Source organism: Ambystoma mexicanum, chromosome 11, assembly GCF_040938575.1.
Source record: "Ambystoma mexicanum isolate Mex_15411 chromosome 11, UKY_AmexF1_1, whole genome shotgun sequence".
NCBI lineage: Eukaryota > Metazoa > Chordata > Amphibia > Caudata > Ambystomatidae > Ambystoma > Ambystoma mexicanum.
In genome coordinates, this window is record NC_090934.1 from 844514528 (window position 1) to 844533023 (window position 18496).

Genomic DNA, 18496 nt, shown 5'->3' on the forward strand with positions numbered 1-18496 from the left:
GCTCTGTTAGTCATTTCTATAATTCCCTTACTTGTTGAAGAGGTGACATCACCAGGGAGGTCTGTGTACAGGACTAGACAAGCATAAGGAGGTGCAGAATGCGGTTTTGGCAATCACAAATGGACAGATTAAGCTCTGCTGTGGTGGTGCATGGAAGGCGTATGCGTGAGATTGGTGGGTGTGCCTTTGGAGGCAGAAAGTTGCAGAATGACGGTGCACAAAGCACACCTGAAAAGTTGGTTGGGAGCCAGAGAGGCTTATGATATTTGTAAGGAACTGTAAGAAAAACAAGATTAAATGTATTATTATGTCTGAATAATAATGGAAGTGTTGAAAACCTCGACTTGAGGTCAAGTAAGTATTAAAAAGCAATGTATTGTGGGAAAGGTGCAGGGACACACCCCTACAGCACCTATGTAAGGCCCTTCCACGATATAAGGACACGATTTGTGAATATAGCGTGGAATGGACGAAAAGCACAGAATGTAAATTGTCTAAGCCAGGGCAGGAGCTTCTCCACATATGTGCAGCAACCATTAGACACACATTTACTAGAGGTTTATAAGGGGAAAAAGTTGAGCAACCGTATGGCGATATTTGAGCTCTGCAAAATGTTTCAGGACAATGGAAGGGATGTAGCGAGGCGTCAGTGGATGCTGAGCCAACAGGAGATCCCGGGCGAAAAGCCCTCAGCCGCCTCTTCCCCACCTCTTCCTGAACATAGGAATGAAGGTGCTGCAGCAGGAGCACAGGGACTATACCCAATACAAGAATTGAAAGCAGCAGAGGGGTACACTAATCCAACAATCGCACCTCTGCCATATACAAAGGAGGAGGGGCAGAACGAGGTGGCACCAGCAGGAGGTGGAAAAGGGGTGCACAGCAATACCCAGACAGGCACAAGTGGGAGCTTGAGAATACAGCATCAAACGAGTGGGTGGGAGGACAAATACTCTTGACATTAGATGGGAAGACAGCGGTAGAAACAGGAGCAGCGAGGAAGAAAGTAGCTGGTTACAAGGAAAGCAGTGAAACACGAGAGTCGGCAGAGATAATGGAAGAGGTGGAGAGACACCAATAAGAGGAAAAGGAGGAACGCAAAAAGAAAAGCAAAGGGCCTAAGAGAAGGAGCTGGAGCAGCGAGAGATGAGGAGAAAGAGAGAGGAGAGCTCCAGGAGATAGAGAGGAGAAGGCAGAAAGACGAGAAGGAAAAGCAAGTTTTAGTAAGGAGGGAAAGGAGGAAGTGGGAAATAGAGCTACTCGTAAGAGAGCGCAAATGCAAGCAGGATGAGTGCACAGTGAGAGACATAAGTCTAACATTGGGATTGACCACCTTTGACAACAACGTGGGAAGCGATAGGCAAGCAGAGCAAGAGCGCAGCAAAAAATATGATAGGGCAGCTACGCTGCCAGACAAAACCAACACAGGGTCCTCCAAGAGGGGGGACTGCGAGAATTTGATTGACCTAGAAGGGAAACAACAGGGAGCCAAGGTACTGAGGAGACTGAGCTTCCATGACGATTTTGGCAGTGACCTGGGAGACACCGAGTCCGAAGATGACTTGGTAGGGAGTGAGGACGACCTGTTCGTCGAACGACAGTGAAACACACTGATTGAAGTTCCACATGGGGAGCAAACGAAGATACAGGGGGATGGCAGGGCAACAAGGATGATAGACTACGACAGTCCAAGGCTACATCGTGCAGCATAGATGACATAACCCTGTATGCACAGAGACTTAGAGACCTTCTAGTGTGAAGGAGGGGCGAAGTGGCAAGGGCATGCACTGCTACAAGAGATACCGGGAGACTGGATGGAGAGGGTGGGCTGTCACAGTTCCCCTTACTGGAAAGGGGAGGTGGGCGATCCCCAATACATACCCGGAAGTGGCAGCGGGAGAAAGGAGATAGGGATTGTCAGAGACGGGAGTAAGGAGGATGGATTGCAGAAGGAGATTGGAAAAAGGTTTTAAGGAGAATAAAGAAGGTTGTAAAAGCATGTAAGGAGATTGGAACAACAGTAAGTGGTGGGGGGGTGGGTGGGAAGTTTGGGCCAGCTGCTAAGAAGGTTGAAACGAGAGTAAAGGGGAAGGGTAGAATACATGTGAAGACCAGAGGAGCGTGGTGGAGGGTTGCCGAAGGAAAGCAAGTAGGAGGAGGCTAAAAGGAAAGTGGTGGAGGGAGGAAAAAGCTGCTTGAAAGAATAAGGAGGAGAGAGGAAGAGCGCTGCAACATTTTAAGGAGGTCTAGAGGAATGAAGAAGGTTACAGACGGGGAGCAACACAGAAAGAGAAAGGAAAACATTGCAGGGAGTTTTAGAAAGGAGATCGTTGTACAACATCAAGGAGGAAGTAGAGGAATACAGTGAAGAAGCAGGAGAACAGCGGGGAAAAACAGAAGGTGTAAGTCAATGCTAACCATTCCCTAGGAATGAGACAATTTTGCAACATCGAGTTGGAGGTAGAAGATGGCAAAGAGGCAGTAGAACTAGAAGAGGAATAGCAGAGAACAAGAAAATGACAGATAATAGACTGGATATCTGCTTAGGATAGGATCTGATAGGATCTGAGAAGGTAGCCATATGTCAAAGAGGATGCCAGAGTGGGGGACTTGGGAGAAAGTAATGGCACTTTGAGAGAGGATGGTGGGGAGAGAGTTCAGGAGGGAAGGCTTAGCTTTCAGAGATCTTCGTTGACCTGGTGGGAGGGGCGAGGCAGCAAAAGTCTGTCCCAAACCAGCCTAATTGCTAGGTAGGCTAAGCCCAGGCCGAGGTGCTGAATTGAAATAACTCACAAGCAGGCACACTCATTGTGGCACTATTTGACCTTGAGTGGAGGAGGTCTCACAACTCTAGGAAGAGAAGCAGGGGAGAGGTGTTGAGACAATTAAGTCCAGGGGTGGACTGGCCTATAAGGAACTCTGGAGATTTCCCGCTAGGCCTCTGCACTCTGGGCCTCTTTTGTGTGGCATTTCCACATTTTCTCATAGGAAAAGAGTTTGGCCTTGCAGAAAATGTGCAACATGGGACCAGTTTGAAAATTATTTCCAGGGCCTCTTTTGGTTCCCAGTCCACCTCTGGGTGGGGCCACTTAAAACCGCGGGACTGCGAGGGACTTCGAGGGAATGTTAAAGTACCAAAGAGCACAGGTCATTAGAGGAAAAGCTAGAAGTTTAGTTTTATTTAGTATTCGGTTTATCTTACACATTTCTCCAACCTTTTAAACACCCTGAATAAACTCTGCTTTTCTTCTGGCGTAGAATCTGGCTCATTTGATGACAGTGCTACGCTTCACGAGAGTGCACATTCCTTTCCGTTTTGGTGACATTCTCAGCTAACAAATAGGTTTTTGGTCTTGCCCCTCAGACTGAGCATTCCCAAAGGGACAGACTTCTAAACGATTCCAATACATAACAACAAGAATAATAGTACGACTGAAAAGAATCTGTTGGCAACTCAGGGGTTACACAACCAAAAGGTTGAACAAGTGTTGTGAGGACAACTCTTTAAAGTTGTACAATCTCATCAAGAGCACTGTAAAAAGGAACGTAGTGGCATCGGAAGAGCAACTATTGTAATTGGAGTCAGGCACTGGTGCCAACTGGCACTGCCTTCGCCTTGGCCTTACAAACCTAGTCATTACATGGTTCTGGCCTTGTTTCAAGTGACATTGTAGATGTTTGTAATTAGCAGGGCAGCACAAACTAAATAAAACACATTGTGGAAAATCAAACATAGCAATCATACCTACATTAGTACAGTGTGCCTACCCCTGGAGGCACCTTATTATACCATGCAAACCAGACAGCAATTTTGCTCAGGGTATGTACTGGTCCCTAAGAACGAAAATGTGGCATTGTCATATGCAGAGTATGTAGAGTATGCAGTATATCCATGGTATACATGCATTGCATAATATACTACATGGGTCAAACACCATTGTGCCATATTGTGTATTAGAGGACGTAAAATGTATGCAAACAGGGAACAACACTGCCTACGATTTTAGTGACTATCCCATGACTTCTGAAAATGATAAATGAGGATTTCCATAAATAGTGCATGGCTTGTGATATAGTGAGAAGATCATTACTCGTTCACTTGATTAGCAACACTATTCAAAACAAGAATTGATTCAGCAAGCAAGTAAAGAAATAAAAAAATAAAAATAATAGTTTTGCATATTTTGCATATCCAATGAAAAAGGAGCAGTACTCGAAGACAGGACACTCACTGAGTAAAAAGAAAACCCACTTATAAACTACATTAAAAGTTAGCAAAATAAATAAATAAAAAAGTTAGCAGCCATCCCACAAACACCATTGAGTTTGCTGCTCATGCCACAAAGCTGCCCATCAGAGCCATTATTGTACCTGCCTTCAAAATGAAGGCGTGACTATTTAAGCCAGCCGTCCCTGCAGCAGAATGCCTTATTGTAGCAATATATTGGGAGACCACCCTTAACATTGAGCGTTCCTACCCACCCAATTACGGGGCCACACAACACATCTGTTCTTTCTATTTTGTTCAAGTTAGCCCATTCCATGACTCATATAGAGCCACGTAGACCACTCCCCCAGTGCCACCAATGAGCCAATTACCAGGCCGGGGTACAGAACGAAAATATATATTTATTAAATAATTGGTTCAATTAATATTTGCACTAAATGATTACACAAGCCACCTTCTCTGTGGCAGAAAACAAAGATTCAATGCAAAACTCACCTTTTGGATCTCAGGCACCTGAAACAAAGGCCAAATAAACAGTTCAAACCTCTTGTTCCACGAATCCCTTTATGTTAAAATGTAAACAATACCTTGGAACATTACCAGATCATGAACTTTAGCATTCCTAGACAAGGTTTAGATGTAAATCAAATGCAACATTTTGCTAGTTTCAAAAGCAATTTTAGACGTGTAGCGTTTCACGGCACACTTAAAAATGCTAGCAGTTTTGACATCACAACATACTTTTGAGACTACTTTGGATTGATAGAAGTAATACAAAATCTCTCTTTTATCAGGGTCACATACTCACTCTCAGGAGAGAGTGTGCTTTTTTCAATAAGAAATTACATGATGTTGCATTTAGCAAAAGCACTTTGCTTACCCAGCACCAGACCCCAACGTTCCATGACATTCAGCACCCCTATGCTTAAAGGCCAGATCTAAGGAATGGTGGCAGTTAGGAATTACATTTTTGGGCAAGGACAACCCTTTCTTATGGGGAATTCTGGGGTTGACAAGGAAAATAGGAATACCCAGTTACTTTAAATTACCATTTTTTATGTTTTTTAATTAAAGTGTATTAGTAAAAAAAATATTAACACTGTAAAAGATATCAGAGAAACGAAAATATATAAAAATCTTATAAAGATAGCATAAAACGCGTCTCAATTTCATACGAACATGGTCATATCTAAATATATGTATATCTAAAAAAAGTACTTTAACTAATTAATGTCACTCTTTCTATTATGTTATCTTCAATAGCTGTTCAATTTCAGTCCCCAATGATTTGAAATGACTATAACTTAAATAAACATTGGGAAAGAGGGCAAAGGTTTCGAACTTCCCCAAGCTCCCCCTGGGTCAATCTATATGCGAGTGAATTAAATTATTATTCAGTAAACTATGCTAAGGGTCTACTCAGTTTGTCCCCCCACCCACTATTAAGGGGAAGATATTAAGTCAAGCAGAGCCCCCACACACTGAGTTCTGTTGGACAAGCTACTTACATTAGACCTCTCTAGATGTGGCACGCAGCAAAGTCAGCTGCATTTCAGGACCCTCTCTTGTGGAAGCACAGGGATTTGGTCAGGTACTTCAGTCAAAGATAGCCACCAGCATTCATCCCTCTCTTTGGCTCTCCTCCGTCATAGGGCCGAGTCAGCTTTAAGGTTTTCCTAATTGCTGTCTCCCAGGTAAAAATGATCTTGCAGCAATCTTCAATAATTCCAACCGAGGTAATATCAGGAAGTTGTGCCAGGATTCACCCAGATGGTTTTTAGGCACGTCTCCTTGAAGATTTTTAGAAAGCTCTCCCTTTCCCAAGGTGCAAGGCCCTTTTCCCTTGTAGACACAGCACCACAATATTACAATTAAAAGGGGCCAGTTTATTGGTTGTGACTTTTCATTGGAGATGTATTCCCTTCTCCTCCCCCCAGGTCCAAACCCTCTTCTGTCAATAGGTTCTTGGAATTCTGAAGTTGAACTGATGGGAAGGATGAATCCACCCACTTGGATAAAAAATGTTTTGCACATGTAGTTTTGTATTGAAAAAGTCGTACATGAGAAACATTTTTGTTTTACAAATAAACATAACATTTGTCTTTTTGTGTTCCTGACCTTGTGCTGGTCTGATTATAATTATCCCGGGGTTGGCAGAATGTTAACTGTGTGAACTGTGGTTTTTAGCCATTTTCAAACAATGAATAAAGGTTAGTCACCAAACTGTACAGACAGTTAACAGGATTCCCAAATCTATTACCTCCCCGAGTTTCAGTCTCGTGACATGTTCTGAGGAGCACCCATCACATTTTCGTTTGCAACTTCAGTTCAGAAATTCGGATTTTGATGAAAATGATGGCAACAAAACCGCCATTGAAAAAGCTTTAATTTGACACCTGAATGGCCTCTGTTTGACTTATCTTTGCTGAGAACATCCCTAAAGTATGATTCTGCATACACTCATATTGGTTCTCTTCATTATATAAATATTTCAGCTCCTTGGTCTTCTTGGTTTCAATTCTCTTGAAACATTTATTCTAGGCCTCTGTGCGCCCTGTTGACATTAGCCTGGTGTAAAATGATCAATCATTCTTGTGAAGTCAAATGCTGGGCCAATAGATGCTGAAGAGAGTTTATCTCTCCTGCTAGATGGGTCTCTTGGCCTAATGTAGAGAATGGGCAGAACTCATGCGAATAGGAAAGGTCACTAGTCATAAAAATCGGTACCCGGACAGGTTTGGGCAACGCGGTTAGCAAACACGAATAGGTCAAAAGGGAATCTACATGTCTTCCTCTAGTCTTCATGTGCTTAGGTATTTTTAAGGCAGATCTGTGTGTGTCATTAATAGGAATTCTGTTGTTGTCTAACTAAGAGGCAAGGCTGCCACCAAATATGGAGAGGTTTTTGGGAAGAGGTGTGTTGAAAATGTAAACTTTGTAATTATACGTTTTTAGGAGATTGTGTTATAATATTTGTGTCCAGTGAACTGTGTGGGTTTTAGATTTCTCAGTACAGGGCAACCAATTATGGTTGGGGAATGCCTTTTTGTAACGCTATCTGGGAGAGTGAATTAACTGTTGTAAACTATATATAATATGTGTTCTTTGTGTGGTTCAGGGAGACCAGCACTAGTGTGACTGTTAGAGGTCATTTTAGCCTCCTCCCGGCCATCTGTACAATAAACTTGCTTTATGGCCAAAAGGCGCACTTAGTAATTCTAGAGGTGGGCCTAATTTGGGTAAAGGGGCGGAGCTAAAGGTCCACTGCTACAAATAATTATGACATTTTTCTGGGCTATATCAATCACATGCAAGGCCCTTTCAAATCAGTATTTTTCCCTTGATCTACACACAGCACTTTTAATGTGGCAGTTGAAAATGAAAGCATGCCTTTTTTGTCTGTCAGCTCACAATGTCCCTTTCCAGTTCCTTTCTGCAGACTGATTTTATTTCTGGCATTTTCTTTGTTTCAACTTCAGAAATACACACAGTTTGAATTCACTAGGCACCTGGACTATGTGAAAGTTTGGAGGCCGACGTTTCATTCAGCTAGTGTGCCGTTCCATGAGTATAATCTATTTCAGCGCACTGGGGTCTAACGTGGGCTTTTTGTGTCCCTTTTCTGTTCATTTGATCCCAGGGCTACATATAAGAGATATTTATTACATTTTCAATTTGGCAATTTCAAGACCAAATTTTTAAAACATTTTTCAATGAATATTAATTAAATTACTCCCATTTGTACATATTTGTGTTTCTATCTGGGTTTTTCATTCTTCCGTTCATTCCTCAGTTGGTTCCTCATCTCAAGCCTTATTGGGCTACTCAATCAACCGTAAAGCTTGTCTGGGATGGCATCTTTTCAACTGATTGATATGGAAACTTTTCTCTTCCACCTGTTCTCCTTTTGGGATGTGGATTTTATAGGCCATGGGTGATCTACAATTTCAAAGCTCTCGTGCCAAGACGAAAACATTTCCATTCTTTGGTCAGATTCTTCTGAAAACTTTACAGGTAAACCATGTCACCTAAGTCGTACTCCGGCTTCATGGTCTTTGGATCGCAGTGGGATTTCATTCTTTCAGCCGACTTCTCCAAATTCCTCTGAGCATAAGCAAAATCATGCTGGAGATGCTTCCTTAGATTTTCAATATACTAATGAGTGGTGGACAATGTCTGATCCTGAGTTCTAGAGAGCAGATGCTGCGGTAAGACCATTTTTTGTCCAGTTTTACGCTCAAATTGAGACATTTTCGGTGCAGAAGGTGGTGTAGAACTTATAGTCATCATGCCAAGTGGTTATGCAATGTCCCGACTGGGTCCAGAGTCTGCCACAAACTTCTTCAGGATGCTCACAATCGTGTTGTTTTATCTTTTAACCCCTCTGCTCGAGGCAAGGTGGTAGGCAATGTAGAGTTTTCTTGTTATCCCTATGTAAGGTGTATCTCCCTATGGGGCCCCAATAGATTGGGAAGCAGCAACTTGTAGGACTCCTGAGCCAGGCATAGTGCAGCTTACCGCACACATGTACGAATGAGAACCCAGGGGGAAAAGGTGGATGAGCCCTCATGTGGGGAGCTATAGCAGATCCCCGAATGTGCAGAATGGCCCCATGGAAGGGGGGGTAGACCTTTCCCTATCAGCCAGCCCAGCCCTGGGGGTTATCTGTTGTTTGGTTGAACCAGGAAAAATAAACAGTCACAGCCTCATGTCATTCGGTAAGAGTAAAACTCCATATTTATATAACAGTACATAGAAGAAAAAAAACAATCCGCTCCTCGGTATGTCCGAGTAATATGACATTTACAATGCCCCTATTTCAGGTGCTACATAAACATTTAAAAGTTCTCCTTGCATTTCCTCTCTTTAGTTTCAACACTCATTAACCCCCAGTGGGGTCACATGAGCGGACGAGACCATTTAAAGTTTATAAACAAATAAACAAATATCTCAGTGGGATAATTGGTGATCAAGATCATTCACATTTGATAAATAAATAACTGTTTTCCTTTCAGTGGTAGCACCTGAAAACAAGATCCTTCACATTTGATAAGTCACTGACTTTTTCACCTGAGTGGGATCACTTGTGAGCAAGATCACTCACATGTGATAAATAAATACTTATTTCACCTCAGGGGGAACCCTTTTGAGCGAGATCATTCACATTTGATAAATAAATACTTATTTCACCTCAGGGGCAGCACGTTTGATTGAGATAACTCATTTTGGATAAATAAATAATTATTTCACCTCAGGGGGAGCAGGTTTGAGCGAGATCACTCCCATTTGAAAAATAAATACTTATTTCACCTCAGGGGGAACCCTTTTGAGCGAGATCATTCACATTTGATAAATAAATACGTATTTCACCTCAGGGGGAGCACCTTTGAGCGAGATTACTCACAGTTGATAAATCAATACTTATTTGACCTCAGGAGGGCACTTTTGAGTGAGATCATTCACATTTGGTAAATAAATACTTATTTCACCTCAGGGGGAAGACTTTTGAGCGAGATCATTCACATTTGACAAATAAATACTTATTTATTTGTTGTAGACCCCCCCGGGCAGCTGCAGGCTACCACCTTGCGCACAACAGACAGCGCAGACACCAAACACACCGTACCCCAATGTACTGAGCGAAAAGATCCCTCACAAGAGCAACACAGTTCTCCGGGCAGGTACTGGCCATTACAGCAATACACGCTGCAGCAGCCGTGCAGAGCGTAACCCCGGCTTAGGTTCTCAGCGGGGTTGGATCTACGTAGAAAATTCTGGCGGAGTGCCTTGACACTTGCTCTTTCCTGACCAGACACAACGCACTCATTTCCCTTCCCACTTAGCGGGAAACGTAGTGAGGCCTAATGAGGTGCCCCTACCTATGAGGGTCTCTCTCTTTCCCCCTCTCTTCCTTGGTGGCTTACCGCCCCCCATTCGTTCAACTCCTTCAGGTCTGCACATAGTCGCCTTGCCCATTTGGTTTCAGTATCCCCAGTACCGGGTTGTCATTTGAGGTGGTTATTATTCACTCTAAATACCACTTTTTCCTTCCTGATGTCACAGGTCACCTCTCTCATCCCATAAGAGCAGGAACAGTACACCAAGAAATTTCCCCTATGACCAGTAAAAATCTTTTCTGGAGGGATGCCGAAACTGGTGTAAAAGTGATACTTTGAGGGTCGCTGTTAACCACTAATATTCTAATTGTGTTGTATTTTAGATCTACTAGAGCTGTGAGAAGTAAATGGAAACCTTGTTGTTGGAGATGGGAATTCAAATTTATATTGGCAATCTGATGTTTCAGGTTCTATTCTCGCTTAATTTTGAGGGGAATCGTTAATTGTCACACCTGTCCTGGGGTGGTACCCTCTTCTTGCCCATGAACTTCAACTGAGCAAACCAGAATGCTTTCTCAGTGTTGTCAAAGCCCATGTGGTTACCTCCCAGCCAGTCGGGTGACCAGACTTTATTATTAATTAGATCCAAATTGATTGGGAAAATATTGAGGATGTCACTACCTAAATAAAAGGCACAAAGGACATCTCTCACGACCCAACAATTGTGTTCTATGCTTTTGTTGCTAATGGAAATGTTTAGCATACACCTGCTAGGGAGGACATTTTTTGAATTTGGGGTTTCCAGACCTACTTCCCATTTATCAATCAATTTAAATGTGGGAACAATCTGGTCTTTTGGGAGTTTCCTGAATTCCTATTTGACCTCTTCGAAATCTCACCTTCTGATAATCTAATTCCTCTGATTTTCTCATCACAGGAGTTTTCAGGGTGAGAAGTACTTGCAGGATTATTTTTGCTCTCCCATCTGTTTGTTAGAGATTAATACTCATCAATGTTAGATAAGGACTGGCCTTCTGGATCAGTTTGGCTAGGCCTGGGTGAGCCCAGCTGCCTCATGTTTCTCATTTCTTTTTAAGTGGTATGCATAAGGTCAGCTTCGGTCTGTTCATGACAGGTTGTGGATAACTGACATGAGGTGCCTGAGAGGAGGGGCATCACTCCTTCATCAGAGGGCCCTTTCCCTTACCCTTTTTGATCACGGTGCCTCAAGGCCTGTTTATATTTCTCAATTTCATTTGTTAAACTCTCACACTTGCTTCTCCCTGTCGTTATCTCCTGTTTGTATTCAAATAGCTGGATTTGTAACTCTGATACAAAGGTCTCACTGGCCTCAAAATACAAATTGATCCTTTATCTGCTGGACTTCATCTTGAAGTGCTTCATGTTCTCTCCTAGAGTCTTGTATTATGCCTGCATATTCCAGGCGCTTTTCTGTCAAGAGACCTAGTTATTTCTCTTGAGTGTCTCTACAATTCGCTGCCTATGATAGGTCAGCTTCTTCTTGCTTCAAATGCTTGATCAGCTCTGTATTCTCTTCCCTAATTCTGGTCAGTTCCTGCAAACCTGACTGACCCTTTTCTGCATCCATTTTCAACTTTAAAGCATCTTGGTCTTGATCAGCTGTAATTTCTGTTGCTTCAGAATATTTAAATCCTGATGCATTCTATCAAACTCCTGTTTTGAGTCCATCTCTTTTATGATCAAATGTCATGTGCCCAGGTTCTTGGCGCATGTGGCACAAGTGGAAGTTAGGCTGTCATTAGAATGTCCCATCACGTTCTCCTCACGTTTCCTGGTGATGGTTTAGTCTTTTCCTGTCATGGCCGCTGCCAGGAGGTTCTTAGCTTTTGAACTCCTGGCAGACAGCGCGTTGCAACTGCTCCAGATCCTGATTCCTTTTTGCGGTCACATGCTAGTTCCATGCTCGGAACTCTTGCCTGTTTCCCCAATTCTGTCTGGGGCTCTTTCCAGTGCTCTCGGGCACTTTTCATCTGCAAGCTATTCTTTTGTTGAACTTCTCTCTCTCTTTTCTGGGCTCCCGTCTTTCCCTTTCTTTGTAGTTCCCCTCTTCACTCTGTCTCTGTTCTCCATCTCCTTCCCTGTGACTTTCTTTCCCTAATTTGTTTCACAGCTCTTGTCCCCCTTACAGAGACGTATTACTTACCCTCCTTCGTGGCCGCATTGAGTGCTCCTCTGCCTCTAACGGTCGGAATCTGCTTGGGGTTCTCGGATAGTGTCTGCATTCTGGGTTCTGTTGGAGCCCGACATCGCCTACCTGTCAGTTGGGACACTCGAGACTGCCAATCTGCTATACCTCTGAATCACAATTACCAGGGATTGGTGAATTTGCAGCATACCAGAGTTATAAAGAAGACAGAGATTGTTATCATAAGGATTCTGCCATAACAGGGTTTTTTCTGCCTGTCAGGCTTTTTCCCCGGGTTTGTCCATCCTCGGGAGAGGGGCCACAGGGCTGCAGTTCACAGGCGGCCACTGTGTCTTCCTCCCGAGGTAGGGCCTCTCTTCACAAAAAGGAGAAAGATTACAGAGCTAGGCGGTGTTTGACTCAGAGCAGCCCCAACACCAGTGACACAGGTGAAGAGGAAGGGGAGAGTTACGGGTCGGGGGAGGAAGAGCAAGGATCTAACATCAACTGACTGTTCTCCAGATTCAATTACTTTATGGTCTGCTTAAAGGCCATAATGTCATCCAACAACCCTCTATTGTGAACAGTATGATCCTTCAATTAGTGTTGAAGGTGGCTCATGGTTTCTGCTCTTTCTTTATGTGTGTCTTGTAGTGTAGACAACTCTATTGCACGCTCTGCAGTAGCTTGTAAGTGGGGTTTCATCTCATTTTTGAAGTTGTTCAATGAGGCTTTCTTGTTTTAATTCAGAAATATGGCTCTACTGTGCTTTATCTTCTAGCTGTGGGAGTGCTTTCTGGGCCTGTATCAGGGCCCTAGTCTGATTGAGCATGTATGCCTCTTTATTTTGCAATCGCTCTTCAACTAATTGCAAATGGAAATATAAATGAGGCGTGAGCTGGGCCATTTGAATCTGCTCTTCACAAATAGTTTGTGTCATGTACAATTATGTTAAAGCTTGATGTAGACTACCATTATTCTACCAAATATCAGTTCCTACTTATGTGATTTCTTGTACCATTTTAGTTTGCCAGCTCCCAGCTTCATTCTCTATCCAGTCACCATGAATAAGTAACTTAGCTAGGAGATGCTTCCCGTCATTACGGATTTCGATATTGCTCACATTAAAAATGGCTTTTTGCAATTTCAGAAATCTTTCTATGCGGCGGGGCAAAAATCACACCCTATTCCTGCATCATTTCCACAATCAATGCCAAATCAAATGTCACCTCAAATCAGATTACTTTTGCACTACTCTGCACAATCTTATGAGTCTGTACACCTTCCTGACTCTCAGGGGCCAAGTCACAGTGGTACTTTAACAATTGCATGAACAACCTTCTATCCACCAGAATGAATAGCCTGTCACAATGCACTTGTCATGAGTGAAAAAAACAGCAAGTTAGATCCCGGCGAATGAGCCCCCACTTTTAGTGATATATTGGGAGACCACCCTTAACATGGAGAGTTTCCTCTCCCGCAATTACAGTGCCACACAACACATCTGTTCTTTTTATTTTGTTCAGGCTAGCCCTATGTATGACTCATATAGAGCCACGTAGATTCCTCTCCCGGTGCCACCAATGAGCCAAGAACCAGGCCGGGGATACAGAAAGAATATATATTCATTAAATAATAGTTTCAATGAAATTTCACACTAAATGATTACACACACCACCTTCTCTGAGTCAGAAAACAAAGCTTCAGTACAAAAAACAATTTTTGTTCTCAGGCACCTGGAACACAGGCCAAATAAACAGTTCAAACCTCCCGTGCCACGAATCCCTGCATGCCAAAATTTAAACAATACCTTGGAAAATTACCAGATCATGGAACTTAGCATTCCTTGATGAGGTTAAGATTTAAGTCAAATGCAAAATTTTGCTAGTTTCAAAAACAATTTTGGACATCTAGCACTTTGTAGGTATCATTTCCCTGTACACTTAACAATGCTAGCAGTTTTGAAATCACAGCAGACTTTTGAGACTACTTTGGATTGATAGAACCCTTCTGCTTTTGTCACCCTGAAGTAATACAACTTCTCTCTTTTATGAGGTTCACTCTCAGGAAATTGTGTACATTTTTAAATTAGAAATTACACGTTGTTGCATTTAGCAAAAGCATTCACTTACCCAGCACCAAACTCCGGCCTTCCGTGACATTCAGCATCCCTGTGCTTAAAGTCCAAATTTAAGGAAAGGAGGCATTTAGAAATTTCATTTTTTGGGCAAGGAAATCCCTTTATTTTTGGGAATCCTGGGGTTGACAAGGAAAATGGGAATACCCAATTACTTTGAATGACTATAACTTGAATTACCGCTAAGAAAGAGGGCCAAGGTTTCAAACTCCCCCGAGTTCCCCCTGTGTCAATCGATATGGGAGTTACTTAAATTATTATTCAGTCAAATATGCTAAGGGTCTACTCAGTTTGACCCCTACCCACTATTAAGGGGAAGATATTAAGTCAAGCCTATTCGCATATACTGACTTCTGTTTCACACGGGAAAGTTAGCCGTGTTTCTGGACCATCGCTTGTGGAAGCACCGGAATCTGGTCAGGTACTTCAGTCACGTTCTCCTCGGTCATAAGGCCCAGTCAGCTTTTAGGCTGCCCCAATTGCCGTCTCCCAGGTTAAAATAATCCTGCAGCAATCTTCAATAATTCCAACCCAAGCCATATCAGTCAGTTGTTTCAGGATTCACCCAGATTGTTTTTATGCAAGTCTCCTTGAAGATTGTTAGACCGTTCTCCCTTTCTCATGGTCTGAAGCCTTTTTACTTTCTAAGCCACACCTCCAAAATATAAATATGTGAAGGGGCCAGTTTATTGGTTCTGACTTTTCATTGGAGATGTATTCCATTCTCCTCCCAAATGGTCCAACCCCTCTCCTGTGGAAAGGCTCTTGGACTTCTGAAGTTGAATTGATGGTAAGGATGGATCCAACCACTTGGATTAAAATGTTTCTACATTTTTGTTTTGCACTGAAAAAGTCCTACATGAAAAAAATGTTGTTTTACAAATAAACATAACAGTATCTATATTTTTGTGTTCCTCTACTTATGATTTGATTTTGGCAATTTGTATCGTGCTTGTGACCGATGTAAGCACATAGCGGCACAACTGGTATTAACGGTAATAGGATCAACAAAACAGTTTATGCACAAAAAGTAATTTTCATAACCAGAGGGGCCTCCAACAGCAATCCCATCGCCCTTTTAGTTAAACATAGACGTCTTGAGTCCTCTGTGAAACTGATGGAGCATCTCAAGAACCCATATCTCTCTGGGGATACTGTTTCACAACTTTGGCCCAAAAACTGCAAATCTTCTGTCTCCACTACACACATGCTGATGGGGGGACAGTCAAAGCAGCCTATCTCTTGACCGTAAACACCTTAAAGGTTTGGTACTGACAAATTGTGTCTCTTAAACAGGTAGGTGACAATCCATTTATGCATTTAAAGATGAGGCACGCCACCTTAAATTTAATTAATTCCTCTACTGCCAACCAGTGCAGTGCTCGACAAGAAAGCTATACATGATCCGATTTACCGAAATGGCAGACCAGTCTAATGGCTGCATTCAGAGCTTTTTGAAGCCTGTAAAGTTGTTTAGCTGGGATGCCCATAAAATATTGCAGTAGTCTAGATGGGCATTTGTTAAGGCATTTGTAAGAGGAACATAAACAACAATAAATAGTCTTACTAAGCGGTGGGGGAGAGGAGGGTGAAGGTGAGGGGGAAAGGTAGAGGGAGGGGGCCCCAGGGGCTGGATAAGTTCTAGGAGGTAAGTGTATGGGGGAGCTTGGAGTGCACAAGGGAACAGGATAGGGGTAACTATAGTGAGGAGGGGTGTGGGCCAGACTCAGTACTCCAGTCAGGGGAGGGTGCCCGAAGCCAAGTGCTGAAAGGGGGTACTGAGGCAGACTGGTCGAGGGAGGACCCTGACCCCTGTATGACTCCAAGGGACCAGGCAGCCAGTCAGAACAGCAGGTTAGACGTTAGCAAGGAAGGGTCTCTCCAAGGAAGGAGGAGGAGAAATGGAAGGTCTTGAGAAATTTCCAGAATTTAAGGATTGACCCGGCTCAGGTAAGAGAGGGGTGAGATGAATGTCTGACATACAGGGAGTTTGAGCTGGAGGAACAAAGGACTCTATCAGGGAGGTATTTAGAGAGAGAAAGTTGAATGTAGCATGGTCCCAGGCCCCGGAAGGCCTTGTGGATGATGCAGGGGATCTTAAATTTGATCCTTGCAACCAACATGAGCCAGTGGAGAGATTTTAGGACTGGAGGGATGCTGTCCCTGGGTTTGAGGCCCAGGATAAGTCTTGCAGTCCTATTCTGGATTATTCGATGAAGGCGGTGGGAGGAGAGAGGCAGATTGAGGAAGAGGCTGTTGCTGTAGTCCAGCCTGGAGAGAACCAGAGCTCTGGAGACATTGAGTTTCCGTGGAAGGTGAAGAAAGGGAGAATGCCTCTGAGAAGATGAAGCTGAAAGTGAGCCTTTTTGGCAAGGTCAGTGATATGTGGTGAGAAGGACAGAGAGGAGACGAAGATAACACCCAGGTTTTTTGCCTCTCAAGAGGGTGTGGGGAGGGGGCCCAAGGAGGACAGCTAGAGAGTAGGGGGAAAAAAGGGGGGATAAATGGCAGAACCTGCCACAACAGTTGCAGCAAATACAAAATTGCCTGTACCTTGGCTCCGACCTGACACTCACTACCAAGATTGTCCTGCCAGATGCAGCCAATGTTTTTAATCTTGGAAGTGAACCCCAGATCAGTGCCTAGAGGAGTAGGGATTAACAATTATTTAGCGGTTGTGAGTAGATGTCTAGGTCTGAATGATATGAGCTCCGTTTTAAACACATTCAGCTGGAGCAGATTCATATACCTGCACTCACTCACTTCTTCCAAACAATTTCACCTTAGTGAAAGTTTCCTTGAAATTTCCAATTTTGATGAAGATCTGGTTTTTCACACCATAAGAGTGATAATTCTTCCAGTGATACCTCAGAATATCCATCCATGGTCTTAAATACAAGTTCAAAAGCAAATGCGACAGCGAAGACCCTTGTGGTACTCCACATCCCATCACCATAGGATCTGAGATATGTCCCCCCAGTTTGACCTGCTGTTGTCTGATAGCTAGGAATGATCCGAACCACTCGATAGAATGCACAGCAACTTTACCTACCACTCTCAGCCAATCGAGCAGAATGTGGTGATTGACCGTGTCACGGGCCGCTGACAGGTCGAGCATCACTAATTAATTTATTAGCTCTCCCTGGTCCGCGACCCTTATGAGATCGTCCTGTATAGCCAACAAGGCTGTCTCTGTTCCAAACTTGGTTGAACACCTGACTTAAAGGGGTCCAACAGTGACTCCTTTTCCATATAATCCAGCAACTGGCAGGCAACCACTTTTTCCAGAATTTTCCCAGGCCACGGAAGTCCTGCAACCGGCTGGTAATTTTAGAGATTGCTGAAATCCAGTTTTTTTTTTATCAGTGGTTTCAAAATAGTATTTTTGTAGCCTGTGGGGCAATTTGCACTGGTTCAATGATTTATTAATAAAATAGGCTGGTCTTATTAAAATGATCACTGCATCAGCAAGATGTTGCATGTTATTTTGACTAAAGTTGATATGCAATGATTATATGCTCTCTCTCTCTCCTTACATGCCCTGATGTTTTGTGTTGGGTATTTGTATGTGATAGCACCACAGCAGAGGGTTTCAGCTCTGCCGAGCGCATTCATCATGTTTGTCTGCAGTCTGTCTAAGCAGCTTCTAAGTGCTAGATGCTGGCTTCGGTGTAGAGGTGTCGAGCTAACATTGAATAACTAAGAATGAGTGCAGCAAGCTATCGTGTGCGTAGCAATTTATTTATTATTAGCCATCCATTGAGAGATAAATAGAATTACAAGTTTGAGTACAGTTTGTGGCAGGCAAATAGAGAAACATATAGTGTCCCATAGTGTCCCACAGTATAGCACAGCAGTGCCCCTGCATTCGCCCACAACCCCCTCTTCCCTGTATCAGTGCAGCATGATCTAAATGTGAAAAGGGCTAGCAAAGCTCAAGATCGAAGCCGAATGTTTAATGTTCAGTGTTTAATGTTTTCACAACTGGTCTCCACAAACATAAAACAATGATAAAGTCAAACTCTGGACTACAGAATGCAGGAGAGGCGTAGTATTTTTTTGTTAAATGACCCTTTTTGGGAACACTGATCTATCGTGTAATGTAATTTCTGTCCATTTGTCTTGTT